The sequence below is a fragment of the Phaseolus vulgaris genome, chromosome 3 (assembly GCF_000499845.2).
Source record: "Phaseolus vulgaris cultivar G19833 chromosome 3, P. vulgaris v2.0, whole genome shotgun sequence".
Taxonomy (NCBI): Eukaryota; Viridiplantae; Streptophyta; class Magnoliopsida; order Fabales; family Fabaceae; genus Phaseolus; species Phaseolus vulgaris.
The window spans coordinates 37,562,586-37,590,233 of NC_023757.2; the positions used below are offsets into that span (position 1 = coordinate 37,562,586).

At 34.5% G+C, this 27,648-nt stretch overlaps 1 long non-coding RNA gene across 7 annotated transcripts; it reads left to right on the forward strand.

The window, feature by feature from the left end:
* The first annotated feature begins 17,154 nt into the window (after positions 1-17,154).
* Positions 17,155-26,170, forward strand: LOC137807475 (uncharacterized). 7 transcript variants are annotated; one of them, XR_011080537.1, is made up of 3 exons: positions 17,155-17,341; positions 22,003-22,444; positions 22,533-26,170. It is a non-coding gene; the product is annotated as an uncharacterized lncRNA (long non-coding RNA). The 7 variants fall into 7 exon arrangements; XR_011080534.1 differs by lacking the exon at positions 17,155-17,341 and having other exon boundaries at positions 19,512-22,444; positions 22,533-22,572; positions 23,461-26,170; XR_011080538.1 differs by lacking the exon at positions 17,155-17,341 and having other exon boundaries at positions 19,512-22,434; positions 22,533-22,572; positions 23,461-26,170.
* Positions 26,171-27,648: the final 1,478 nt, after the last annotated feature.

The window sequence follows — 27,648 nt, forward strand, 5'->3', positions numbered from 1 at the left end:
AAATAATTTAAAAATAAAAAATATATTTTGGATAAAAAAAATCTAGAACACAATTAAAAATGCATTTTAGATAAAAAAAATTGGAATTCAAAAATGTGTTCTGGAATATTTCTGGATAAAAGGTTTTGGAAGTAATTTTTATTTACACCCTTCTTTTTTTAAGGTTATTTTGTCATTTTGGAAGGCCATTTTTGTAATCTTCAATACCAGGTTGGGTGCATGTTGGAATTAATATGGTGCACGGAGCAATTGCCAACTGTGAACTGGTTTCTATACTAAAATATTTGGAAATGTTTATGGTAATCTTTTTGTGTTGTGTTGAGCCTATGAGCAGCTCCCTTACTTTGTCATCTCTTTAAGAGAGTTTAGTTTTCTTGAATCCCATGGTTCTTGTTGAGATTTTACGGGAAGGCAATAGATATATGTGGGCAGGTTTGGATAACAGTGAAGAAGGAGGTTCATTAAACTAATTTAAATGTTATCCTGAAATTTAATGTTAGGTAAACCAGAAACTAAATCTTTAGATTTCAATTTATTTACGTGATTAGTGTGTATGTGAGCTAACCTCCTGTGCCATAGCCAAGACTCATCACTTCTAGACAGTAAACACTCATTTGAAGAGTCAGTTTCCATGATATTCAAAAGATATATGTTATTCACTCTCTTACCAGTAAACAGTACCTTACTAAATGAATCACTTGAGATTGTGCAGCTATTTGACTTAAAATTCACCTTGTATCCTTTGTCACAAAGCAAAGTTGACTTATGCTGAGAAGGCTATGCTTGAGTCCTTCTACGTAAAGCACATTCTCAATAGTGGTTGAGTTCCCTGTTTCAACTGTGCTTCTGCCCAAAATTCTTCCTCGGTTATTATCACCATATGTTACATGTCCTTCTGCTTTGAGCTTCAAGCTAGTGAATTTTGTAAGATCTCCAGTCATATGCTTGTAACAGCCACTGTCCAAGTACCACTGATTTTTCTTGCTGCCAATCTGCAAAACAGAATAAAAATGATACAAATGGTACCCTTTTTAGTATAGGGTCCAGCACATATTAAAACATTCTCTTTGGTAGCCATTTTGCTAAATTCTTAGGAACAAGATGCTTTCTAGCAATGCAAGACCTAGAGATATGACCAGATTTCATGCAGTAAAAACAGGTTACATGAGATGCTTTTTTCCCACTATTAAAAGTTGAAAAACCTGATTTTGTTGGAACAAAAAAACTTGAAAGCTTTTTGACACTGGTTACATTTCCAATGGTATAACCAAGTCCATTTTTATTGAAAACAACATTCTTTGAGCCAAGAAGAGACTCAAGTTCCCTTAGTGAAATTGGAAAGGGTTTTTAGCAAATACTCCACTTGTTTTTCCAATTTTTTGCAGTTTTCACAGGTTTTAATAGAGGCATGCAAGCATGTTAGTTCAAGGTTTACCAAATCTGTTTTGGCCTTATGCAATTCTTCCTCAAGTGTTTTTACTTTAGGTGCAAGCACATTATTTACCTTTTGCATCTTATTGCATATTACAGCTAGCCTATTTGCTTCATCATGTGTTTCTTTGAAAGCAACAAGCAATTGATCATAGTTATCTGAATCCACAGAAAAAATCACTTATTGAATCAGATATTGACTCCTCATCCTTCATCATGAAGCACAAATTGTTTTCACCATTCTCAGTTGAAGAGTTGCCGGTTGAAGATACTTCATTTTCCTCCCATGAGATGTAAGCTCTTCTTTTCGTCTTCAGGAATTTGCTGAATCTTTTTGTAAGAAGACTGATTGTTTCATCATCTTCAGCATCTTCTTTTTCCTCCTTGATATCATTATGTTCAGTTGCTTTCAATGTAAGACCTTTCGGTTTTCTCTATGTTATTTCCTGCTCTTTGAGTCTCTTGAGCTCTAGCTCATGCTCCATTAGCTTTCCAAAGAGTGCATCTGTTCCTAGCTTTGATAGATCACAGTTTTTAGATATGGCAGTCACCTTTGGTTGCCAGCTTCTGTCGAGGCACTTCAATATTTTTATGTTGAGTTCCTCTCTGTCAAATTCATTTCCCAAACCAGTAAGGTGATTCACAATACGAGTGAACCTTTTCTGCACATTAGCAATGCTCTCCTCGGGTTGCATTTTAAACAATTCATATTCTTGGATGAGAGCATGTTTTCTTGACCTCTTCACATCTTCAGTACTCTCATGAGTGACTTCTAAGACTTCCCACATCTCCTTAGCTGACTTACATTGGGATATCGTAAAGAACTCATCCATTGTTAATGCAGAGGTTATGATGTTCTTGGCCACAAGATCATGTTGAGCCTTCCTCCTTTCGGTCTCATTCCATTCAAATCTTGGCTTTACCACTTCTTCATCCTTGACAACCTACATTGGCACATAGGGTCCATGAACCACAACTTTCCAGATTAATGCATCAATAGATTCCATGAAAATTCGCATTCTAATCTTCCAAAATGCATAATTCATTCCATTGAACATAGGTGGTCTATTAACGGCAGATCCCTCAGCAAAAAGCACTTTAAACTCATACATTATTACAAACAAACTTGATTAAAATACAAGTCCTAGCTCTTGATACCAATTGTTGGGATTAATAGTGTCAAAGTTCAAGAGGGGGTGAATTGATCTTTTAAAAGTTTCTCGCAGAACCAATATTTTTCACAGAGTACAAAAAATAAATCGATTTATTTGAAATTGAACAAATTTATTTTAGCACTATTTGTGTTTGAAAAACGTTTAGACAGTCAGGTTAATTACAAGATTATGCAGATCGATTTTCCAGATACACACACTGATATAATGAAGAAAAACTATTCATTTACAGATGAACAGATTTATTTTTCAAAACGAAAACAGAAAAAGCTTAACTATTTAAAACTCAGTCGTTTTGAAAGGTAGAAGACTTAGTCAAAATGCTTGATGCACAAAATCTAATTTTCACAAGACTTAGCCAATGTATCAGTTTAAAAAAGAATCTGTTTATTTAGAAAAGAACAGATTTATTTTTATGCAGTAAACGTGTTTTTTGTAAAATATGTGAAAAACAGTTTAAGAAACCTTATACTTGTTCTTATCACATGGTCAATGGTTAGGAGGTGAGTTACTCAGCAAAAAGCCTACTCTTAAACAACCTCTAAACACTACCTAAGACATTCTTAAAACAAATGTAAATATACATGAATTGTACACAAAAGTCTTCATCAAACACATGTCTTGAAGGGGCAGCAACCATCTTCAACAATCTCCCCCTGTTTGATGGAGACAAATCCCCATAGCTCTGTCGCTTTAAGAACCTGTACTGCACCGAATACTAAACCAGAAAAACAGAACATTGCATAACATGTGAAATGGTTTTAAGGTGCAAAATTTAACTTCCTGTTTCAGCTAGCTTCACCTAGCATGGTGAGCTATTTTTCCCCCCCTTTGGATTCATCAAACAGCATGTAAGCATAGGAAAAAAAAAACAAAAACATAACCATAATAGTCCAAAAGATAAAGACACATTGTTCAACATTACAGAATTTTAAAACTGATAAAGAAAGCATGAAAATACTTCTAATCCTTGTAGTATAGCTCTGCAAGTTGTACTTGAACTCCTTCAATTTGATCATCAAGGTGTTGAAACCTTGCTTGAGTGGTCTCAAAATATGCCCTTTGTTCTGCTGTCATGACATCAAGGCAATGCAAAACTTGCCTTTCAAACATGGACAATGGTTCACCATGGTATTCTGGAGTTTGATAGGCCACAATGACATTCAGATGAGTGGCAACAGCTTCTTCATGCATTGATTGGGGAGCAGGTGAGTCTCCTCTGAGTTCTACAGATGGAGAGCTTGTCCTTTGATTTCCAGCATGTTCAACAGATTGCTCTTGACCATAGGAGTGATGGATAACATAACATGAATGTTCTGCAGCTTGAACTGTGTCATCCTCCATGGGAACAACTTCATCCTCATCTTCATTGTTGAGGTTTGAGGCTCCATGTTCTGCTTGAGGGTTCTTGCCTTTGAGAACCACCCAATTGTCCTCTACTTTGTGAAATCCCATCTTTGTGAGAGTTGAATTGTCAATCTCACTTACAGCCTTGATGGGGTCGTTTCTCTCATTTATAGCATCAACACCAAAGAAATCAATCAATTTTGAAACAAAAATAGCATAAGGAAAGCAATAATCAGCCAACCTTTTGGATTTCAGCATGTGTTCATTTATAATGAAAACCCAGTTTACCTTAATCTAGTTCATGATGCAATATAGAAGGATTAAATCTTCTTCATGTAAAACAACATGATTTGTACCACTTGGGATGAGTTGCCATGCTATAATGTAGGTAACAAGACGTGGTGTAAGGTTCAAATGACTTGCATGGAACCTGTTTATGCTCTGTGTAGGGTTCCTCATACAGCTCTTATAATATTGCAGTTTGTTGAATTCTTGAATCCCACTGGTGTTTCCTTTTCCAACTTTTAGTCCAGCATACTTGATTCCAGCCATTGAATTCCAAACATCACTTGTGATCTTCATTTTGATCCTTTTTCACATAAGAGACAATGTTCTTTCCATCCAATGTTAGGTTAGTGTAAAACACCTTAACCAAATCAAGATATACATTACCCGTTAATTCCAGCAGCTTTTTCAGTTTCTGGTGCTTCAACACAGCCCTTGTTTCTGCCAATTTTTTTGATTTTAGCCAGTTGAAATCTAGCACCTTAGGTATGTTAATCTGCTTTCTACATGTCTCGTGCATGTAGGCATTGATACCTTCTTCATTTCCAGCGAACCAACCTTCTAGCACACCTTGAAAGGTGGTTTGCTTGCCATTATTTTTCTGTTTCTGTCTTGAAGAAGAAGCCATGGTTGAACCAGAATTTTCTCTTGGTTTCAAATGGTGAAAACGGAAAATAGGTAGCCAATGTGGGTAGCAAATATTCGCACAGATTTATATTGAGAAATGAATAGGTTGATATGACAGTTATGAGTGGATATGCATGAAGATTTTATGCTCTGAATTTGTGCAGAGAATATATGCAACAAATATTTAGGGTCACGATGCATACAACTCATACCTTCATTGAGCACCCAAACCATCAAATCGGTTACATAACCATGACCAAAACCGTCAAAGGTACAAAGGTTAATGCCCACTAAGTCAGTCAATCAGTCAAAGATCAGAATTTCTCTTTCCTAGTCATCAATGCATATCAGTACAAAAATAAACACATTTAATTACGAATAAACATATTTAATTTTTCACTGCTAGGCACAATTGACATTTATAATACCCAATTCATTAAGCAGAAAATTAAACCTATCCTTAGCCAATGGTTTTGTGAACAAATCAGCAAGTTGTAAATCTGTACCAATGAATTTAATCTCACATGTTCCATTTGAAATGTGTTCCCTTAGAAAATGATGCCTAATTTCAATGTGTTTGGTTCTTGAATGCATGACAGGATTTTTGGTTAAGTTGATTGCACTTGTATTATCACACAACAGAGGTATATGGTTAAGTAAGATACCAAAATCATTTAATTGTTGTCTTAGCCATATGGTTTGAGCACAGCAACTCCCTGTTGCAATGTATTCCGCTTCAGTCGTGGAGAGAGCTACACAAGCCTGCTTTTTGCATTGCCATGAGATCAAGTTTGATCCAAGCAAGTGACAGGTTCCACTGGTGCTCTTCCTATCAATTTTGCAACCTGCAAAGTCTGAATCCGAATATCCAGTTAAGCTTAATGAAATGTTACTTGGATACCACAAGCCAACTTCTTTAGTTCCTTGCAAATACTTCAAAATCCTTTTGGCAGCATTGTAGTGTGATTCTTTAGGAGCAGATTGAAATCGAGCACACATGCACACTGCAAACATTATGTCAGGCCTGCTGGCAGTGAGATACAGTAGTGATCCTATGAGTCCTCTGTATTTGGTTTCATCAACAGAAATTCAAGCTTCATCATGATCCAAGTGACAACTTGTTGAGAAGGGTGTGCTGATTGGTTTACACTTGTCCATTTCAAATTTCTTCAGCAGATCCTTGCAGTACTTAGCTTGACTTAAGAAAATGCCATCCTTGAGTTGTTTGACCTGCAAGCCTAGAAAATAGTTCAACTCACCCATCATTGACATTTCAAACTCACTCTTCATGACTTTCACGAAAGCTTCACACAATTCTCCATTGTTTGATCCAAAAATGATGTCATCCACATATACTTGTACTAGGATTATGTCATCTCCTTTCTTCTTAATGAACAAGGTCTTATCTGATGTGCCTCTATCATAGCCTTGAGAGGTGAGAAAATCACTTAGCCTCTCATACCATTGCCTAGGAGTTTGCTTGAGCCCATAGAGAGCCTTTTTGAGTTTGAACACGTATTCTGGATGTTGATGGTCTTCAAAACCTGGTGGTTGTGAAACAAATACCTCTTCATTTATATAACCATTCAAGAAGACACTCTTCACATCCATTTGAAATAGCTTGAATCCTTTGATGCAGGAGAAGGCAAGCAGCAATCTAATAGCTTCTAACCGAGCTACTGGTGCATATGTCTCATCATAGTCTATTCCTTCTTCTTGATTGTACCCTTTAGCTACTAACCTAGCCTTATTTCTGGTAATCACCCTGTGCTCATCCATTTTGTTTCTGAATACCCATTTTGTTCCAATTATATTCATCTCAGGTATTCTAGGAACAAGATTCCAGACCTCATTAAGAGCAAACTGATTCAGTTCCTCTTGCATAGCTAAAATCCAGTTGTTGTCCTTGAGAGCTTCATTCAGATTCTTGGGTTCCACTTGAGATACAAAGGCCATTACTTCACATAAGTTGTTCAAGGATTTTCTAGTTGATACTCCTTTCTCAATGTTCCCAATGACATTATCAAGGGTTAGGTCTCTAGGGATTTTCCACTCTTTTGGCAAACCTGCAGGCACAGTAGATTATTGCATAGCATGTGTATCAGCAGTATCAAAATGAATCAATTCATTTTGATTTAAAACAGATTTAAATTCATTACTGTCAAGATCATCAGCAGCAGTTTTAGATATGTTATGATCAGTTTCATAAAAAACAACATGCATTGATTCTTCTACTATGAACAATCTTTTATTGAAGACTCTATATGCATGATCATTCAAAGCATAACCAATGTGCACACCTTCATCAGATTTAGCATCAAACTTACCAAGATTTTCTTTGCCATTATTCAATACAAAGCATTTACACCCAAAAACTCTAAGGTGGCTCACACTAGGTTTTCTGCCCTTATACAATTCATATGGGGTTTTCTTAAGAATAAGTCTTATTAAGGTTCTATTCAACACATAAGTTGCAGTATATACTGCATCTGCCCAAAAATACTTAGGGAGCTTAGATTCATTTAACATGGTTTTAGCTAGTTCCTCTAATGATCTGTTTTTCTTTTCAACTACACCATTTTGTTGGGGTGTCCTAGGGGCTGAAAAGGTGTGTGATATTCCATGCTTCTCATAGAACCTCTCAAATCTAGCATTCTGAAACTCTCCCCATGATCACTTCGAATTGATTTAATGCAGCAACCATTTTCATTTTGCAGAACCTTAGCTAATTTCTTAAAAGCAATGCAAGCATCATGTTTATGTGCAAGAAATAAAGTCCATGTAAATCTAGAGAAATCATCCACAACAACTAAAGCATACAAATTTCCAGCCAAGCTAGCAACTCTAAATGATCCAAATAAGTCCATATGCAGTACATCCAAAGGCTTTTTTGTAGAGACAATATCTTTTAAATTGAAAGAAGATCTGATTTGTTTACCTTTCACACAAGCATCACAGAGCCTGTTATCCTGAAATTTAATGTTAGGTAAACCAGAAACTAAATCTTTAGATTTCAATTTATTTAAGTGATTAGTGTGTATGTGAGCTAACCTCCTGTGCCACAACCAAGACTCATCACTTCTAGACAGTAAACACTCATTTGAAGAGTCAGTTTCCATGATATTCAAAATATATATGTTATTCACTCTCTTACCAGTAAACAGTACCTTACTAGATGAATCACTTGAGATTGTGCAACCATTTGACTTAAAATTCACCTTGTATCCTTTGTCACAAAGCTGACTTATGCTGAGAAGGCTATGCTTGAGTCCTTCTACATAAAACACATTCTCAATAGTGGTTGAGTTCCCTGTTCCAACAGTGCCTTTACCCAAAATTCTTCCTCGGTTATTATCACCATAGGTTACATGTCCTTCTGCTTTGAGCTTCAAGCTAGTGAATTTTGTAAGATCTCCAGTCATATGATTGGAACAGCCACTGTTCAAGTACCACTGATTTTTCTTGCTGCCAATCTGCAAAACAAAATAAAAATGATACAAATGGTACCCTTTTCAGTATAGGGTCCAGCACAGATTAAAACATTCTCTTTAGTAGCCATTTTGCTAAATTCTTAGGAACAAGATGTTTTCTAGCAATGCAAGACCTAGAGATATGACCAGATTTCATGCAGTAAAAACAGGTTACATGAGATGCTTTTTTGCCACTGTTAAAAGTTGAAAAACCTGATTTTGCTGGAACAAAAAAACTTGAAAGCTTTTTGACATTGGTTACATTTCCAGGGGTATAACCAAGTCCATTTTTATTGAAAACAGCATTTTGTGAGCCAATAAGAGACTCAAGTTCCCTTGGTGAAATTGGAAAGGGTTTTTAGCAAATACTCCACTTGTTTTTCCAACTTTTTGCAATTTTCACAGGTTTTAATAGAGGCATGCAAGCATGTTAGTTCAAGGCTTACCAAATCTGTTTTGGCCTTATGCAATTCTTCCTCAAGTGTTTTTACTTTAGGTGCAAGCACATTATTTACCTTTTGCAGCTTATTGCATATTACAGCTAACCTATTTGCTTCATCATGTGTTTCCTTGAAAGCAGCAAACAATTTATCATAGTTATCTGAATCCACAGAAAAATCACTTACTGAATATTGACTCCTCATCCTTTATCATGAAGCACAGATTGTTTTCCTCATTCTCAGTTGAAGAGCTGTTGGTTGAAGATACTTCATTTTCCTCCCATGAGATGTAAGCTCTTCTTTCCTTGCTCCTTTCCACTCTCTTGCTGGCAGATTTATCCTTTGATTGATTGTTTGGACAATTCATTTTGATGTGCCATGTTTTGCCACAGCCAAAGCAAGTATAGTTAGAGGAATTTAAATAATTAGGTTTTGGATACATTCTTTTCTGCTGGTTCCTATTTCTGCTTTTCTTCTTCAAGAATTTGCTGAATCTTTTTGTAAGAAGACTGATTGTTTCATCATCTTCGGCATCTTCTTTTTCCTCCTTGATCTCATTCTGTTCAGTTGCTTTCAGTGCAAGACCTTTGGGTTTTCTCTCTGTTCTAGCTCATGCTCCATTAGCTTTCCAAAGAGAGCAGCAGTTCCTAGCTTTAACAGATCATGACTTTCAGATATGGCAGTCACCTTTGGTTGCCAGTTTCTGTTGAGGCACTTTAATATCTTTATGTTGAGTTCCTCTCTGTCAAATTCTTTTCCCAAACCAGTAAGGTGATTCACAATACGAGTGAACCTTTTCTGCACATTAGCAATGCTCTCCTCGAGTTGCATTTTAAACAATTCATATTCTTGGATGAGAGCATGTTTTCTTGACCTCTTCACATCTTCAGTACCCTCATGAGTGACTTCTAAGACTTCCCACATCTCCTTAGCTGACTTACATTGGGATATCCTGAAGAACTCATCCATTGTTAATGCAGAGGTTATGATGTTCTTGGCCACAAGATCATGTTGAGTCTTCCTCCTTTTGGTCTCATTCTATTCAGATCTTGGTACACTTGCTGAAAAACCCTAAACCTTTGTGATTTTCGAAATCTTTTAAGAACAGATGTTAATTCCTTGTAAATCCTCAATTCTCTAATGCAAAACTTGTTTTTACAATTGTATGATCGATTGTTAAACTCATAAACAAGTTTTCATTTTATAGAAAACCAACTTATAACAAATTTTTGAAAAACAGTTAAAGCTGTTATAAAATGAACAAATTGAAAATAAAATGAACAGATTTATTTTCAGAAAGCTGTTAGAGAATTTGTTATGAGAGGAGACTTAGTCAACCATTCTGGTGCAGGGACAAAACTGAAAACCGTTTAAGATAGCCATGGCACCAGAGTCAAAAAGAATCTATTCATTTACAGATGAACAGATTTATTTTTCAAAACGAAAACAGAAAAAGCTTAACTATTTAAAACTCAATCGTTTTGAAAGGTAGAAGACTTAGTCAAAATGCTTGATGCACAAAATCTAATTTTCACAAGACTTAGCCGAGGCATCAGTTTAAAAAAGAATTTGTTTATTTAGAAAAGAACATATTTATTTTTATGTAGTAAACGTGTTTTTTGTAAAATATGTGAAAAAAAATTTAAGAAACCTTATGCTTGTTCTTATCACATGGCCAGTGGTTAGGAGGTGAGTTACTCAGCAAAAAAACCTACTCTTAAACAACCTCTAAACACGACCTAAGACATTCTTAAAGCAAATTTAAATATACATGAATTGTACACAAAAGTCTTCATCAAACACATGTCTTAAAGGGGCAACAACCATCTTCAACAATATATAGTCCCAACAAGATGATGTTTGAATGTGAAAAATGTCTCCATTAAATGTTTATGAATAGTAATTATATTTCACTTTTTTATTGTTATCCAAAACATATCTTTGCTGTTTCTATCCAATATCAATTCTATTTCACGCAACATCCTTATTTCTAGGTGGAAGTGTTAAAAGATGTACTGACACACAATTGCAACCATTTCCCAACATCAATAAACAGTCAATAAAAAAATAATTATTTTAACTTTATTTTTCAACCATATTAAAAAAAACAATCACTTTATTCACGAAATTCTCCTGTGAAACTTCTAGATTGCTTTTTTAATTTATGCATGAAACTTCATCCCGAAACCACACATGTCATTACCATTTCTTGTTCTCCATTCATCATTCGCCCCAAACAAAATTGTGAATCCAAACCTAACTCCAAATTCTCCATTCATCCTTACCTCCCAACAAAATTTTTGAAACCTAGCTATGACACAAAACCAGAGTATCTAATTGGAAACGAACCTAGAATATGACCACAGTGTCAGGCGAGGCAACTCGACGCAAAATGACAACAAGGCGACTATTCCATAACAGTGAGAAACGACAAGGCAATAGTGAGCGATGGCGAGAGAGACAATGAAGCCTTAAGTGAAACACGAATAAAAATTGGTACAAAACAAAATAAATTTGAAATTTAACTTGAGACTCGCTAGTTTGACTGGTTCTACCAATTTTGGCTCGAGTTTGCTGAAAAATGAGTTTGTTCATGAGTTGACTTGTGACCCAAAAGTAGATTTTTAAACTTGGACAAGTTAGCAAGTTGAGTCACGAGTTTGATAATCATGTACTTGTATTGTTTTCTTACGCTATGAGTCTTTTACAAGATTCACCTTTTTTGGATGACACATTAACTTTAAATACAATCCTTTTAAGGTCATTACAATGTTGAACATGTGAAACTGAGAAACATAAAGGGAATCCCTCTAGATCTTCAAGGCAGTACCATTACCACCATCATTATGTCACAAGTTGAGCAATTCATCTATTGGATTTTTAGATTCTTATAAATATTGTTCATCATTCTCTATCCAAGTCTCTAATTTACCTTTTAGTTTTATGACTCAACATGAGTCATTTTATGAGTCATTTTATTGACACTAGTCTCATTTAGGCACCAAGTCAAATTTTTACTTCTATGTGGGAAGATGACTCTAACGTTTTCTCAAAGAATGTATATAAATCTTTACATTGATGATATGTTGCTTATCTACTTTCACAATTGATTAGAACCAGATCATGAGACAACTATAACCTATAACTCACTCCACACTTGTTAAGCAACTATTTATTCCATATTCTTCTAATTTGATAATATCACTTTTTATTCATCACAAACTAAAAGCATTGTAATTGACGTAGAGTCGATTCATCCAATAGATTATACTTGGACCCTTTAAGGTAGATATCTCAAATTCACTTAAAAATGTTACACCAAAATAAATGTTATTGTAAGAGTATTAACCTAAAAGACAACTTCAAAATCTACAAACAAACATATTACACTAACATATGTTCAATATCAAATTACACACTATATAAAAATAATCATGTATATATTTAAATGTAACTAACTTTTAGAATTAACAAACTTTTAGAATTAAGATAAAAAATTATCTTGATGTAATAATGAATGTGCACCTTGACCACTTTCTCAATTTTTTCTTTTTCAATAATTTTATCTTCATTCATTATAATATAAACAAAATCTCAAAAATTATTTTTAAACTTTCAACTAAAAACTTTTAGTTATATTTAAAGTAGACATAAACAAATATATGCACATGCAAAAATAATCTACTACTAGGGATGACAAAGCAAGGCGGATCAACCCGTTAAGAAATAACACAGTGCAGAAGTACCGTTCAAATATCTGGGTCTGGAGGTGGGAGGGAACCCAAGAAAGAAGCAATTCTGAGAACCAGTTATAAGTAAGTTGAAAGCAAAACTCAGTGTTTGGAAGCGGAGATTTTTATCCATGGCAGGGAGGATATGCTTAATTAATTCTGTTCTAACCGCAATTCCTTTGTTTTACCTCTCTCTTTTCAGAGTACCAGCTTCGGTGTGTAAAAGGATTATTAGTATTCAAAGAAGATTTTTGTGGGGCTGGGGGAAACTAACCAAGCCAATTGCTTGGGTTAGCTGGAATGATGTTTGTAGACCAAAAGAGGAGGGAGGGTTGGGGTGTAGGGATATACGCCTGTTTAATCAAGCTCTACTAGCCAAGTGGAGATGACAATGTCTTTCGGAGGAGAATGGAAGATGGAAGATGTTGTTGGATTCTAAATACAACCTGGGGGATGAAAACAGTCAAACACCTGTCAAATATCAATCTTGGTGGTGGAAAGACTAAAGTGTGCAAGGTTGGTGGAGGAAGATGGTGGTTTCAGGAAGAGCTAGGTTGGGAAGTAGGTTGTGGTGATAAAGCAAAGTTCTGGGAGGATGTATGAATTGGTAGTGTCGATCTTTAGTCCTTGTTCCCGCGCTTATACTCTTTATCTTTAAACCAAGGTAAAGCAGTGGGGGAGATGGGTGTATGGGATGATACGGAGTGGAGGTGGGACTTGAGGTGGAGGCGTGACAGATTTGTATGGGAATCTTCTCTGGAGAGGGACCTTACTATGCTTCTATCAAGGGTCATTATGAGAAAGAATGTCCAGGATATCCAGGTTTGGGGGAAGGAGATACTGGGGCTGTTTTCGGTGAGCTTGGCGTATGAGTGTCTATCTAAGCATGGTAGAGGGAACAATGACGAAGTGTTTAAGCTCCTGTGGAAGGTGAAGGCCTTTCCAAATGTTTTGGTAACAACCTGGAGGGTGTTTAAGGGGAGAATCCCCACTAGAGTGAGTTTGAGCCAGAGAGGGATGATGTTGAACTCAACAGTGTGTCCCTTGTGTTTGCTACAAGAAGAGACCTGTCAACATCTTTTCATGGATTGTAAATATGCTCAACAAGTATGGTCCCAATGCCTTCAGTGGGTAGGCATTTCCTTTGTTGAGCATCATGATCTTAAGCGGCATTTCCTAAGTTTCCACTTGTTTTAAGATAGTAACAAGCAGAATAAGATCTGCAAAGGGGTATGGGTATTGTTATTAGAAGTATATGGGACCAAAGGAATTTGATTACCTTTCAGCAAGGGGTAGTAGATGCAGAGGAGATATTCTAGAGGGCCCAACTTAAGTCTTGGTTGTGGCTGAAGCATAAAGCCCGTTCGTTTTCTTACTCTTTTACAGATTGGGTTTTTAACCCAATTATCTGCATTAAAAGCTGCTAATGTTTCCTGGTTTTGTGTCTTCTGAAGAAGCTGGTATTTCTGGTTGGTATCATGTGAAGGTTATGGTTCGGATGGAACCTGTGATGGTGAAGGAGTGAATCCCTTAGGGGTTAGCTGTTGTTACCTGTATTGGGGTTGGTCTTCAAGCATTTTTTGCAGGAACACGAAGCATCTTCATAAAGGAGTCATAACACGGGAACAACTGTTTTGTTGTGGCAGGGTGGTCTTCTGCAGTTTCTGGAGTCACGGGGCGTGCTTAGATCAAGGTTGGATGCTTTGGAGGGGAGCTGAGGTTGGGTTTGAGCCACGCATTTCAGGGGGGTAGAGATAGCTTGGTTGAGGAATGTGAAGTTGTGGTAATGACTAACCAAGGCGTTAAGCCGGGTTACGTGTAAAGGTGGACTGGTGGCTGGTTGGCTGGTTGGACTGCTATAATACGTATGTGTAGGGGAGGGTCGGTGAAGGAATGAAGGTTTCAAGTGGAGAGGGTGTGATTAGAAGGGTGCCGGTTGGGGAGCAGCTTGGAAAACTGGTGAAGAATAGGATTTTGTAGGTGTTGTTGTGCTGTTCTTTGGAGTGCAGTTGGGTTTTGGGTGCTGCTATTTTTATTGTTACTATCATTTTGGTTCTTTCATAAGTGTTGGTTTGGGTTTGGCATTCCCTTTTGTAGGTTTAGGCTTTTTGGTTATACTTTCTTTTGTGGAAGTGTAACTTTGTGGTTGTAGTATACGGGTTGGGATACCCCTTAAGTATCCCCCTTAATTTTATTCATTTATTGCTGATAAAAAAAAAACAATGCAGGCATCATATTTCAACTTGTTGACTTGCTTAGGTTCACCTCGCATAACTCGCAGTCCACACGGGCCAACGGGATAGGCTGACTCATAACCCACATATTCTAAAAAATTATAGACTTATTCATTCTAAAATTTATAATCTGTAATACAAAATTGTATTATAAACTGTACAATCTAGACTATTGTACAATCTATAACTATATATAGCTGCAAGAAGAAACTTTCCTCAATCCCTAGTTCATAACACCTTCATGAAATTTTATAATAGTTTTTTTTTTCCTTTTTAAAATGCATAAATTGTCTAGGTTTCAATATTCAAATGTTAAATGCACTAGTCAAACTTTAGCCTTTTTATAATAAAATTTAAATATAATAATAATATTATATATATATATATATTTTAAATTAGAATAGTAATCATGTGTCTACCTGTATTATCTTTGAAACGTATATATTTAAAAAAATATTTATTAGTCAATTTATTAGTATGATCAAAATTCAAACTTCATTGAAAATCAAAATATTATTATAATTTTTTTATCCATATTTTATTACATGTGTCGTGAGAATAATACTATGAAACTATTATTACCTAATTCATTTAAATAAGAAAAAAAAATTAATAAACAAAACAAAAGTTTATTAAAAAATTATATTTAATTTTTTTTCATTAATTAAAAAAAAAATCTTATGTGGATCGGCTCGTGGGTTAGCTAGCATGCGAGGCGGGCCAATAAAAGCAACTAATATATTTTACACAGGACGAACCAACTTGGCCTGTATTTTATGGGCCAAATGCAAGGCGGACGGACCTGCATTACCATTCATACCCACTACCTTCAGGTTATCCTAAGGACGAACAACTCTAATACCATAAATGTAACACCCCCAAATTTATTGTACACTTATTACAAAGTTTATTGTAATATAATTTCATTATTAAAAAACTATATAAATCATACATGAATTTATACATTAAGGATATTTAATCCATTTCTGCTCAAGCTAAAATATTCCCGCTCAACTTAAAAAAAAAAACTTTTTTTTCTTCTTGTCTCATCAATGAATTTGATTCTTTAGCAAAAATAGTGTTAAAACACAAGTTTGAGTGCATGGTTACTTTCGCTCGAGCAAGAATTGACTTGTTGGAGAAAAATATCAACTATTGCAATAATACAAAGTCATTTTTAAAGTTGTACCTTAAAACCAATTCAAACTCAAACATTAAAAATAAGTTCAACAACACACAACATCAAATAGGGCATGAAGTGTTCACATCACTCTTTAGTTTATTTTATTATGCTAAGGATCTGCCAAAAATATAATTATTTTTTCTTACGTGAAATTCCTTATTTCAAGAAAAAATCTACCTCAAGCAAAAGAACCACTCAAAATTTAAAGACCTAAAGCAAAATATTCAAACTTAATTAAATTTGAATAAAAGGTTAATCAAGTTGATGATCGCTTTTGGCAACTAATTTTACCAAGATGGATGACATAATTATAAGAAAATAAAAAATAAAGAATATTCAGGGTAAATAAGAACTTATCTTGTTTTGAAAATCTAATTAGATAAAAATAATTTCTAAATCTTTAGCTATTGTAGGGTGTGATCAAAATTTAAAATAAATGAAGTGTGAAAAGCAGAAAAGTAGAATGAAAGGTCATGAAAATGGCCAATTGCAGTAAAAGAGAGTGTCAAAACAAGAATCGTGAATACAGAGAAGTTCAGAGAAAAAATGAGGAGAAGCTTTGAGAGAGAGAAAAGATGAGTGAAAGAGGGTTTCATTAATCAATCTATGAAAATGTACAGTGTCATGTGTTTTTACAAAAGGTAAAAGAATAGGCAATTTCTTCTTGCACCCCTACGTTTTTCTTCCTGCACCCCCACAATGTAATGTAAAGACAAAAATATCCCTATTATTTTTTAAAAATTCCAAAATACACATAAGACCCACAATACTCTTTCTTCTTCCGGACAATGCAATTTGGTAATTTTATGGAATAGGAAATCCGCATTTATTTTTTTGCATTTTGAATTGGGAAATCCATAAATCTTCCGAATTGGTGAATCTGGTAATCTTCCGGATTGGTGAATCCGGTAATCTTCCGGATCCATCAATCCGTAACAAAAATTAGACTTCTGGATTCAGTAATCCAGAAATCAACAAGTTGCTTTTGAAACACCCCTTTATTTGAAAAAGAACACGAATCACTTCTGGATTGATGAATCCGTAGCACACTCCCGGATCCCAATATCTGGTAACCTAAAAAACTCTAGTTTTTTTAAAATAAAAGGTGAAGGTCAGTTTTGGGATTTACAAAATTTTGGGGGTGCAGGAAAAAAATGTAGGGGTGTAGGAAGAAGAAGCCAAAAGAATATAGGCGGGTGTTTCTTCCTGCACCCCCACAGTCTTGTGCAAAGACAAAATTGCCCTTTAAAATTTTTGAAATTACAAAATTACCCTTGATGTAATAAAACCCTAAAAAGTTAAAATGATGGTCATTTGTGCGTGGTGGCCGGCCGTCTTCTTCGATAGCACAGGTCTTCTTCAGCAGCAATCTCTTGCAATAGCTTCTTCTTCCAAATCTCATCCATCTCTCATTCATAAAGGTACATTCATGTGTTTCGGATTTTGGTATCCGTTTTTTTCATGGATTGTTGTTTCCGTAAATATTATTTCACATTCCAAATCACAGAATCCGGTAAGTTTTCGAATTTGGGGATCCGGTAGTTTCCCGGATTTGTGGATCCGTTAGTTTCCTGGATGTAAGGATCAGGTAGTATTCCGGATTTAGGAATCCGGTAGTGTTCTGGATTTAGGTGAAGTTTAACACCCTTTTTTCTTTCATTTTCACCCATGTCACTCCTTAGTACTAATTCTTCAAGCTGTAAGAGAGGCATCCACTAGTCTTGGAGTTGAAATTAGTAAAGTCTTGTAGTTATTGTTATAACATCTTTACCATATATGCTTATTCCTTGTATATTTTTCTCTGGTTAGTTTGAAGTTTTAATATTTATTTCACTTTCCAGTTTTTATATTCCTTTCAAGGAATGAATCTGTGTTCTTTACAATTCCGGATTCATAACTCCATAATGCAAGTAAAGCATTCCGGATTCATGAATCCATAACACAAAATACTGTACCGGATCAACCCATCCGTAATGAAATTTTAGCTTCCAGATTCACAAATCCGGAGAACAACATATTATTGCATTTTACTTCTGGAACACCCCCTCATCCGGAACACATTATTTCATTTATTCCGGATTCATGAATCCGGAAGGTATTACCGGATTCCGATATCCGGTAATCCCGAAATTTCCATAACCACCGTGTTTCTTAAAAAAAACCTTTACTCTTACCTCTATAACCCAGACAACAGTTCGGCAACGTTGTGTACTCCTCCGCCTTTCTTCCAACAATTATGAAGAACCTCCGCAACACTTGAAACCCAAGGATGAAGATGAGCAGTGACTGTGGAAGTGCTGAACGTTGCCCTTTTCAAATTTTTGCTCAAGGTTAATGTTGGAATATTGAAAATTGTGGGGGTGCAGGAAGAAAAACGTGGGGGTGCAGGAAGAACAAGCCAATATAGGCACTAGTAAGAGCCCAAAAACCCACAAAGAGCCCAAAAACAGAAAAGAGAAAAAATAGAATAGCTGCAGTAACAGAATAATATTCTAATACAAATACACTAACAGAATGATATTTTAACAAAAGGAAAGAAAGTGAAGGCAGAAAAAATTACAATTATTCTCAACAACAACAAAATTGTATCATTCAGAAATTATATTATTTACAAAAAATATTAAAATATAATTTCTTATCTTTTTTTTTTCATCTCTGAATTGGAATTATGTATATGAAATCTTAAAAAAACGACTATATTTATATTTTTATCATGAAATTGCTTTATTTGAAAATCTAAAATTTTAACAGACTTTTCTAAAAATATATATTTTCTTTTACTTACACTGAATTATATTCTAAATTATAATTGAATTGTGTATATATTTTTGTAGTTGCAATAAATAAAAAATATTATAATAGAAGAGATCAAACAAATTCTTATTAATTTTTATGTATTTGAAATTATTCTCTTGAAAATATGATAACGACCTATAATTTATGAGTCAAATTTTTATATTAAATCGTCTTTTTTACACTCTAAGAAAAACATACTTACTAAAGTATGAATTTAAAGTTGTTCTTATTTCATCTGTATAAAATTGTTGCCGACTAAAACTGTTTTGAAAATTGGATTTACAATTGATAATAACAGATGAAAAATACCTTAAATTAATATACAGTATATTTATTAAAAGATCACCATTATTTAATAATAAAAATTATTTGTTTTTGAAATATAAAAAAATCGATGGAACTTATAATATATAACTATTTATATTAAAAGTTCTTTTTATGTAAATTATTTTTATAATTTATGCTATTAATTATTGGTGAGATCATAGTCTCTTTCCCTTAAAAAAAATAAAAATAAAACATTAAGTGTGGATGACAATAACTTTTGTCCAGCTACATTATATAATATTAATATTACCCATCGCATATAACTTTAGTTTTATTATTCAAACTATTTATTTATGACTTAATTTAAATAAACATCCTCATGAAAAAAAATTAATACTAAAGTTATAGTATCTAAAATAATGTTTAGAGAATAACGGTTAGAGAATTTATTATATTACAAACTTTCCCGCTAAGTGAGTTGGCGCCCAAAATCCTCTCTTATATATAAAGACAGTAACAGTGAACAAAGAAACACAATTTCTAGCCATTCCAACTCTCCAATTTCAAGCGTCAAATGTACTCTTCTCTCTTCTGTAACTTACCATCTTTTTGGAAATCTCCAGAGTTGAAACCAAATCCTACAGCGTGAAACTGAAACCCCGATTGAAATATTATGTTTTGGTCAATATCCAAGATCAGTTTGTTGGTATTGCTTTGATGATTCTCAATAAGGTTTTGTGGAATTACATGATGTTTGCGTCGTGGGATAGAAGAGTTATTAAGAATTATTAGTAAGTGATCAATGTGCTTTTATCGGATTGTGATTCATTTACGCCGAATGTGATTCTTTGTGATGATGGCGAGTTTTAAATCTTTTTTGTCTATGGATGAAATGAAAAACATAATAGTTCAGAAAGGCCAATTGATCCAGGTGTTGCATAGCATTGAGCCTGGTATGACTTTCTCTTTGGCTTTTCATTCTTGAATTTATGGATTCATCTTCTCTAGTTTCTATAGCTTCTATTAAGAGCGCCTAGTAGGACTTTCTCTATTGGCTTTTCTTTCTTGAATTCATCTTGTCTAGTTTCTATAACTTCTATTAAGGGTGTCAATGGTTTTCTTTAATTCTTGGGCTTTACAACTAACACAACCAATGAATCATTTGAAGGTATTTGAGTAATTTTGGACTTTGTCACCAACCATATGGGTTGAACTGTGAACTGGTTTCTCTACTGTAATATTTGGAAGTGTTTCTTGGAATCTTTCCGTGTTGTGTCGAGCCTATGAGCGGCTCCCTTGGTTTTGAAATTTTGAATTTACCTTAACCTTTCTATACTATGTCATATCATCTCTTTAAAAGAGGTTAGCTTTCTCGAATCCCCATGATTCTTGTTCGGCTTTTATTGGAAGGCAATATAAATGTGGGCTGGTATCAGAAACAGTGAATGGCGGTCCAGTGAAACTTTAGGTTTTATTATCTTTGCGGTTATTCTTTTGGCTAAACTTGAGGAGTGGGGTTCTTGTAGACAGGCACTATATGACTATGAGAGGCTTTGACATTTGTGTTTGTGTCTTCGACTTTGATTATCTTCTTCTACATGTTGCAGTGACTTTCTACATGTTGCACTGACTTACTATGGATGTCTGTTGGATTGTGGAGGCAATTGCCGTAGATTATTGGACTTGTGAAGCTTTAGGTTTTATTATGTTTCCATTCACTATCTTATGTGCTTGATTTGAAATGGCTATATTCTCTCTTATTGGTTGAATAGTAGGAAGCTACACGTGTCAGTCACTGTGTGTCTAAGCTAGGGCGATTCTTAATTATGCTTATCCTTTATCTCATGATCCCAACTATCTTCCAAAATGAGAATGTTCTCCATAATGACAGTAATATTTAGTTATATTTCCAATATGAGAATGAAAAACTATCTCTCAAGGCTATGAGTGACCTATTCCAAAAGGAAAGCTCCAACATGAGAGCTCTATTTACTTCTTTCGGGTTGGGGTCTCAGTATTTGTGATAGGATATGGAAGCAGACTGTATCTTATTTCTAACTATATTTCTCAATCTTAGTCCCTTGCTGATTTTGGTCTTTATTATTTAATGTTTTTGGACTTGATCACCTAACATATGGGCTGAACTGTTGTTTATCTACAATAGTATTTCAAAGTGTTTTTGTAATCTTCTTCGTGCTCTTGGTTTTGAATTTGTGGCTTCCCTTGATATTTGTGAATTTTCTTATTGTTTCTGTACTTTGTCATGTCATCTTTTTAAGAAGATTAGTTTTCTCAAATTGCCACGAGTCTTCTTGAGCTTTGCCACCAGTTAAACTTTAGGTTTTATTAACTTTGCATTTATGATGCTGATAAAAAACATCTTTGCATTCATTATTTTCTTTGCTGTTATTCTTTTTGCTACTCTTGTGGAGTCGGAGTTCTTGTAATTGGGCCTTTGACTTTGATGATTTGATTATCTTCTACTTGTGTTGTACTGAACTTTGAGCTTTGCCATGAGACTTCTTGAGCTTTGCCATGAGTCTTCGTGAGCTGCCATGAGTCTTTGTGAGCTGCCATGAGTCTTCTTGTGCTTTGCCATGAGTCTTTGTGAGCTGCCATGAGTCTTTGTGAGCTGCCATGAGTCTTCTTGAGCTTTGCCATGAGTCTTCTTGTGCTTTGCCATGAGTCTTCTTGAGCTTTGCCATGAGTCTTCTTCAGCTTTGCCATGAGACTTCTTGAGCTTCGTCACGAGACTTCTTGAGCTTTGCCATGAGTCTTCGTGAGCTTTGCCATGAGTCTTCTTGAGCTTTGCCATGAATCTTCTTGAGCTTTTACATGAAGGATGTAGGGTTCAGGTTTTGGAAACAGTGGATGGAGATACAGTTAAAGTTTAGGTTTTATTATCTTTGCATTCATTATTTTCGTTGTTGTTATTCTTTTTGCTACTCTTGTGGAGTGGGAGTTCTTGTAATTGGGCCTTTGACTTTGATGATTTGATTATCTTCTACTTGTGTTGTAGTGAACTTTGAGCTTTGCCATGATTCTTCTTGAGCTTTGCCATGAGACTTGTTGAGCTTTGCAATGAGACTTGTTGAGCTTTTACATGAAGGATGTAGGGGTCAGGTTTTGGAAACAGCGGATGGAGATACAGTTAAAGTTTAGGTTTTATTATCTTTACATTTATTATGCTGATAAAAAAAAAATTGCATTCATTATTTTCTTTGCTGTTATTCTTTTTGCTACTCTTGTGGAGCGGGAGTTCTTGTAATTGGGCCTTTGACTTTGATGATCTGATTATCTTTTTCTATTTGTGTTGGAATGAACACTTACCATGGATGTTTGTTGGACATATTGTGAAGCTTCAGGTTTTATTACTTTTCTACTCACTATTTTTCTTATTTGCTCGATTTGGAATGTCTACAGTTTCTCTTATTGGCTGGATAGTTGGAAGGTATTTCATTGTATGTATCTAAGCAAGAGTGATGCGTCTAGGTCCTCCATCATCTACCGTTATTGATTATAGTTTTCTTGAATTCATTGGCCTTACAGGAAAGCTAAGCAATGAAGTGTGGTGTAGGATGTAAAAATGGTGGGTCGAAATTCTGTGGTGAAGCTAAATGTTTCTTTCACCAGGACATTGTTGTGTTCAACTGATTTAATTTTTAACTGGCTCAACTTGTCGGTTTGATTATAATCTTGTTTGTAACTTGTTGGTTTGATTATAATCTTGGTTGTATTTTGATAATGTATGTTTCTAAGAGGCATTGTGGGATGAGAATGAGACAAGTACAGTTGAACTTTACTCTTTGATTTGATGGTTTGCTTCTTGGTTTGAAAAGTTCTACTATTTAATTTTGATGACTTCTCTGCATAATTCTATAATATAGGTCTTTTGTTCTATATAGGTCTTTTGTTCTTTTAATAATTTTCCAAAACCTTTCGATTCATTATTCTTGATCCCGAACATATGGGTTGAGTTGTGAACTTCTTTGGACTTTTTGCATGTAACTCTTACGCTGAAATTAGTATAAGAATGATCCTGAAATTGAAATTGTTTAAATGCTTCACTTTTGTTTCAACAATCTCCATATGTGTTTCTCGTTCCTTGAGTTTTGAAATTTGCATTTATTTGTTTGCAACACATTGAGTCTTTATCTGAGGTTTCTCTTTCAGTTGATTAACTCAACCAGTGATGGAATATAGTGGGACGACTAACATGTCTATTCAAGCAGTTATAGATTTTTTTTCTTTTTTTTCCTTTATTGTTTATTGAGTTGAGTGTTTTCAAAATATTTCTGTAGCCACTTGGGATTGAAAGTCCAACGTTATGCCTGACATTGGATAATTGGACTTCTTTTATTAGTTTTCCAAACCGTTCATTTTTTTCATATTTGTTCTATTTGGACAGGAATTGTAGGTGAGAAAGATAATGGAGTTTTGGAGGTGAATTTGTTTAATATTTGTTCTATTTGGACAGGAATTGTATGTGAAAAAGATAATGAAGTTTTGGAGGTGAATTTGTTAATTCCAGTGAAAACGACGAAGAACTCTTGATAAAGTAATTTTCTTTGTTATTATATTTCTCTACCCAATCCAGGTGTTGCATTAATCCCTTTGCAGCATACAGAACTGTAACCGATCTTAAGTTTGTATGCAACGATGTTTTTGGAAATTTTGTGTCACAAACTTATTATTAGGAGACTACGACTTCCTTGGTTTTATCTGATCATTCTGGACTTGCTATCTTCTTCTGTGGGTTTTGGTTAGGTTTCAATTTTCAGTAATGTCTGGTATGTTGACAGTATTGGATTTCCTTGTTTGCATTTCAAAAACTGAACCAATCTCAAGGCATTACGCTTCTATAGTTGGAGTAGTATGAGACAACTTTGTTTCTCTGAAATTTAGAGAGTCTCTTTAATATTGCATGGTAATTTTTTTATACGATGTACAAGTATATCCAGTTTTATTTGGATATTTTTTAGCAACAATGCTTTTGGAATAGGATTTGTTTGAGCGCTACCATGAGAAAGTTCAATTTGAAACGACAACCACTCATAATAGCCTAATTTCTTCTATATGAGGTTTCCCCTTTTATTTAACTTCTAAGGAATTGATTACCAACATTAGGATTGAATTGTGATTTGTTTTTCTACAGTGGTTTATGATTGTATTCAAACAATGTTTGGATCTCATCGAACCTTTAATGAGTTGATTTCTGAGTTTAAGAATTCGTCTAATATTTTCTAAAATTCCTCCCATGGAACAAGTGTTTTAAGTTTTCTTGAATTTTTTCTATTTACCGGTAAGACAAGCAATGGATGTGTGAGGACATGTAGAAACATGCGGATCAATTAAAGCCTTAGTTTGTGTTAATTCGTGACTAGCTATTTGAATGCAGTTTTTTATGTGGTGACAAAGATCTATCAAAATAAAAAAATTGGTTTAGGATTTCCTCTCTATTTGATATTTTCAGATTTGATCACCAAATATAAGGATTTTCCGTTACCATTTGTTTTTCTGCAGTGATGTTTGCATTATGTTTCATGCTACGTCTAATGGATCATGTTGTCTGGAAGGTTTTATGGCTCTTGGTAACAGGCTTTACAAGTGCTTCAGAGGATCAGTAGTTTCAGAGCTGATACCTATTATCATAATTGTGTCTCGCAGTGTGAATTGTTCAAGTTTATTTATTTGCAAAAGGGATCAGTTCTCCAATAATTTTTGCAGAAGATTGGATGGCTAACATTATTGTTCGTTCATTTGATCCAGTAAGAGCTCATTCTAGAAATGTGGACTTCTCTTTAAAAGCCTTTAGTATGTTTACTATCTTCAAAAGATATTTTTTCTGGATCTATTGTTTTGACAGAGCAGGTCTTCGAGGAAGTCACGGGTCTCTTAGATTTGGAATTGTTCAAGTACCATCAACATGATTTCATGATCTCTTATGATTTCCCCTGAATTTTTGGTTGTTGTTTTGACAGGGTAGGGTTTGGGTAGAGTTTGGGTTTTTGGATTAGGAATTGTCCAACTACCAACAATGTGTAAACCCTAAACCCTAAACCCTAAATATATATATATATATATATATTTTTGCTAGTTTTATTTTTCATTGAATTACTTAATTGCTTTATTAATATGATCATTTGATTATAAAATTATTCTTGGTAGTTATATAATTATTCATGGTTGTTTTATTACCTTTAATAGTTATTGTTGTTGGAAAAGTAATCTAGAAGTCCTTTGTTGGCTAATGATTCTCTAACATTTTTTTTTTAAATTTCATAGTAGTTGTATTTTGCTTTGACAATTTAGTTTAGTTTTTTTATTGATTCCTGCATCGACAAATGAATTTTGAACTTGTTCTTGCATAATTTATCATGGGATAAAATGAATTGGTGGTGTAGGTTTGGAAAACAGTGGATCTGGACCCTGTGGAACTTTGGTTTTATTCTGTGTTTATTATTTTCTTTGATGCTATTATGCACGGATAAACTTGTGGACTGGGAATGCTTACCTCTTTATGACAGGCATTGTAAACGTCTGTGTCAGCCATTTAATTTTCTCTTTCTAGTTCACACTCAGACATTTCTTTCAGCAACTGAGTCATTTAATCGCAAAGAGAGTTTTGTTTCCTTTCATGTTCTTTGTTGTCAATACAACCTTTGTTTCTTTCTTATCAGCTATAGTATTTAATTCAATGCGATCTCAGGATGTGTTACTTGGAAGTGATGTGGTTATTCATTCGAGGATTGATGTGTTATTTGGAAGTGAGGTGAGGCTATCTGAATACCGGAAGGAGATCCATTCTCTTTGATGACAGATGCCTACTTGAGTTTGGATGTAGTTATTTATTTGATGACAGAGATCTATCATATGTAACTTTCTGTTAGTTCCTTTTCAACAGGGGATTCTGGTTGAGGATTAAAAAACATAAATTTGAATATTGTTTTTGTCTAATTATTGAAATATGACAAATCTAGCGGTTTGATATGTGAATATGTTGATTCTTTTTCAGCAAATCATAGGTTAGTAACAATAAAATGCTCAGGGAAGATGTCTCCCCTCTATTTGAAACTTTGTGGATTGAGCGTATTTTTCCAGACTGATATGTGAGGTAGGATGTGGAAACACTTACCAGGACATTTGTGAAGCTTTAGGTTTTGTTACCCTTACCATTCTTGTGTCTTTATTTGTGACTGACTAAACTTCTTGTTTGGATTCTAAGTTTTGGTTGGATTCATTGCTAACCTTGTAGTTTGACTGGCAGTCTGGCAATTCTTGTGGGTTTAGAGGTCGTGTAATTTGGGGAGGACTTGTCTGGCAGAATTTTTAACTACTTATATGAAGTACTGAATTAATAGTGAAAAAAAGATAAAAAAAATATATCATGGCTATTAAAAGTTTATGTTTCTTGTCCTGTTCAGCCATGACACTTGTGTGAACACTTGCTTCTTTCTCTATTGCCCCATATGCATTTTTTTCACAATTTTTACTCTTTTTTAAGTTATCCATTTCTAAGTAATTTAGGCTTCTCGTAGCTTTTACCAGTCCTGGATTCATAGTGAAATTTGAACCTTTTACATGGTGCAATTGAAATTAAGGAGTGAATTATTGATCTTTAGTTTTACAGTACTGAATTAATTTTGGATTTGCTTTGGTGTAGCAAATTTGAAAGGTCATTTTCTTAGTTATTACTTCATTTACTAAATAATCAAGAGCATTGGACAATTTGATTTTGTAGTGTTTTGTTTGCTGCATTGACAAATGAATCTTGCATTGTATTGTTTTTAATAGTTCTGGATTACATTCTGAATATGACATATGATGATCTCTTCTATCTTCCAATATGAGAATGATCTGCAACATTAGAGTTGTATTTAGTTCTATCTCCAAAGGGAGAATGAGAAATTGAGAGCTCTATTTAGTTTTATCTCCAATTATCTCTAATATGAGAATGAGAAACAACAGTAGTTGGAATGTTTTCTGGCAATCTTCCTGTGCTATGATTCAGTTCTCTCTCCATATATGAGAATAAGAAAATGAGAAAGAGAAACAAGATTATTTGGAATGTTTTTTGTCGTAATCTTCTTGCACTATGATTCGGTTCTCTCCCAATATGCGAATGAGAAACAACAATATTTGGAAAGTTGTCATAATCTTCTTGCGTTATATGATTCGGTTCTGTCCCCAATATGCGAATGAGAAGATGAGAAACAACAGTATATGAGAGCTCCATTTAGTTCTATCTCCAAATGAGAAACAACAGTACATGAGAGTTCTATTTAGTTTTATCTCTAATATGATAAAGAAGCGAAACAAAAGTATTTGGATTGTTCTCTTTGTAATCTTCGTGTGCTATGAGCAACGCCTCCCCTCGAGGCTATGGTAACGGGTGATGCCTCTCTATTCCAACATGAGATCTCTATATATTATGTGGAAGCAGACACCATCTTTTTGTCGTCTATATTTCTCAGCTCTTGCTGATTTTGCCGTGCTGTTTTCTTGATTTACCATGCTTTTTTTTATCAGCAAAGAATGAAATTAAATTAAGAGGGATACAAAAGGGGTATCTCAACTCTTTTACATAAACCAAACCACATTAAGAATCTCCAAGAATAAAGAGATGAATAAACACCACAGAAGCAATAGATAGATAATGTTTGTT